General features: G+C 54.4%; 1 protein-coding gene across 1 annotated transcript in view; it reads left to right on the plus strand.

Annotated features, from left to right (window-relative positions):
• Positions 1-2,968, plus strand: part of LOC112481574 (tryptase delta-like) — a 6,480-nt gene that overhangs the window by 2,859 nt on the left and 653 nt on the right. The window lies entirely within an intron of this gene.

Raw genomic sequence — 2,968 nt, forward strand, 5'->3', positions numbered from 1 at the left:
CTTCTCTCTCAGGCCACACTGTGCACGTGCACGTGGAAGTGGTGTTGTCTGCCTCATTTTCACATTTTTGTGACTGATCAGTTGTAACGCTTTGAGCATTTCACTGACCACCATGTTGGTTTTCTCCTGGTGCTGAATGTAGTGAGATCACTATTTCTCACTGCCATGCCAGCTCCCAAGTGGAGCCTGATGTCCAGGCTGCTACAGGCACTTCGGGTGTTTCCAGTTGGGGTCTTAGGACCAGGCGGCCAGGCCATTCCTGTGCACACACCCCGAATGACTGCATCATGTGCCAGGGGCTGAGGCACCCTCCATTTCCTAGATGTCAAATGTGTCCCCTCCCAGCAACGGGGATGGCACCATGTCACTCCCTTTAATCTGCCTTTCTGGTGAGCGTGGCTCCTCATTAAGTTTTTAATGTTCATGTTTATCGTTTTTGATTCTGGGAGCCCCTTTCACAATTGGAGGCTTCATCCTTGGCAGGAGAGGGGACAGCTGTCCACCTGCAATACTGGGGACGGTGCCCCCAGGCCCAAAGTCCAAGGACATGGCCCTCTTGGATGTCCCCAGTCATTGGACATGTTTTCCCAGCACTGCAGATGTCAACACGCTGGGGGGTGTTCTGCGTCAGGCTGCCTTGCAGTTCAGGCTGTCTCTTGGGCACAGATTCCCATAAGCCAGCAGCTCTGCTCCCCGCGGTGTAGACTCTGCGGATCTGAGTGGGAAGGGCCTCTGCCCCCACTCACCCTGTGCCCTCACTGCTGTGGAAACCGTGGTGGGAGAGGCGCTCACCCTCCTCATTTTCATCTTTAATTATTTTATTGTAGCTGTAATACATGCCCATCCTGGAACGTGAAAGACGGATGGACTGAACCTGTCCCTCCTTCCTCCCTCGTGCCCTCTCTGCATTGCTAACCTTACACAAGCACATTTAGACTATCCACATGCAGATCGTGCTGGGGGACACCGAGAGACAAGAAGCCCTTGGGTGGAGGTGGACCAAGGAAAGATGGATGGGTGGAGACTGGGGGTGAGACCTCACTGGGGGGGAGCAGGGAGGAAGCCCCATACCCCCTCCCCCGTTTCCCCTTATCTGACCCTGAATCCTGAGGAGCTCAGCCAGCTCAGCCATGTGGCAGGTGACAGATAAAAGTGAGCGTTGGCTTATCAGGGAGGATCAAACTGGCCTTCCGCTGGTCCAGTGGGGCTGTGTGTTTGTGGGGAGGGCAGCCCTCCCTGTGCCTGCAGGGGTCCTCCCGCGGGGGCTGCCATGCAGGCCCACATGGCCCATGATCACTGGGCTGTGGGAAACCCCTATCAGGGACAGGATAGGGGGGTACTTCAGGGCAAGACACCCATCCCTGTGCCTGTTTGCTCTTGTCAAATGGGGACAGAAATGAGTCTGTGTCACAGTTATTGTAGGGACCATGTGGAGGGTGTTCAGAGTTTCCCGCTCAGAGAGCAGGCTTGGAATCCTGGGGGTGTCAAGGACCCTGCAGGGAGCCATGTATATGGGAAGAGGAGTCTCAATGCTGGGGATGAACTGAGCCGGGACATGTGAGGACCCTGAAATTTCCAGTGGATACCCAAAGGCTCTTGGGGATCCAGGAGGCTGAGGACCCGAGTTCCTCAACGCTCCCAACCGTTCCTCCCTCCTCCCCCCCACCCCCATAATGGGTGACATCAGGCCCTTTGGAGCCTGGAAGGGGTGGCCTGAGCTCCAACTTCGCTTCCTCGAGCCGTTAAATGAGGGCAGGTCCCCTTCCCTGTGTGGTTGTCACGGGTCCAGCGCAGCTCCACACACAAAGATGGTGCAAGTGTCACCCCTGTTCATCATCAGGTCAAACATGGCGCACACACTTTTGAGTCAAGGCTCTGGGCCAGGTGCTGGTGAGATAAGTTGTGTGCCGAGAAGCTGAGTCCTGGTGGATCACCAGGCAAACTCCTCTTGTCTTCAGTTCCCCACATGTAAGAGGGAATTGCTGACCTGAAGGGACCCTCCCACCCAGCCTGTGACTTGGAGTTGGTCAAGTAGCTGGGGGTGGGTGGGGACAGGAAAGTCCCAGCCCCTCCCATAGGGCTATAATCAGCTCAGTAATCGAAGGTCAAATAGAGGACAGTTAGGAAGGGCTGCCCTGAACTGGGCAGCTAGTGCTGTGCCCATTTGATATGCAGTGGTGACCATGGGACCTGGGCATGGGTTAGGGACAGGGACATTGGGGAGAGTGGGCTAGTGAGACTCTAGTCATGGGGCCTGATCTGTCTCTGCCAAATTGTCTAGACCTTGAACTTACACCCTTCTAAGAAACCCCCAAGACCAGGATTCCAGAGGGCAAGGAGAGGGTCCCAAGAGATTACAAATAAACTCTGGTCCCTGAAAGGCCAGGAGAACATGGGGTGGGGTCAAGGTCAGTGCCAAAGGCTGGGGGTAGGAGACTTCAGGGCAGAGAGACAAGAGAGTGGGATGCCTTCTGAAGCCCTAGGTTGACCGTCCAGCTAGGAAGCTCTCACTGTGGGGATGCTCCCACCTCTGCTCACACAGAACCTATCCCTAACAGGAGCCCAGGCAAAAACTTTTTCCCACGTTGTCAGATGTGGTTTCTCCAGTATGTGAATGATGCCATGTGGAGTCGGCTGCTATGGCGAGCTCAACCTTTCCCACTGAAGAACTTTCTATCTGTGGATCTGCCAGAGTGGGGAAACTGTAGGAGGCAGGAGAGCCCCAGTAGGGATGTTGCTTGAGGAGACCCTGTGGCCCAGCTGTGGTGGCCAACATCACACAGCTCTCCCATCCTCCCATGTGGAGTGACTGATTCTGTCATCCAACTCGTTCCTTTAATAAGTTAATATTTATTTCGCTTTGCTCTGCTCATCCCCAAACTTGAGAAGCTGAATTTTCTGCATCAGATTATTGCAACTTTTAACCTGAATTTAGAGAAGAAATGAAACAAAATACAGGGGCATCAGC

Source organism: Pteropus alecto, unplaced genomic scaffold (genome assembly GCF_000325575.1).
Source record: "Pteropus alecto unplaced genomic scaffold, ASM32557v1 scaffold44, whole genome shotgun sequence".
NCBI lineage: Eukaryota > Metazoa > Chordata > Mammalia > Chiroptera > Pteropodidae > Pteropus > Pteropus alecto.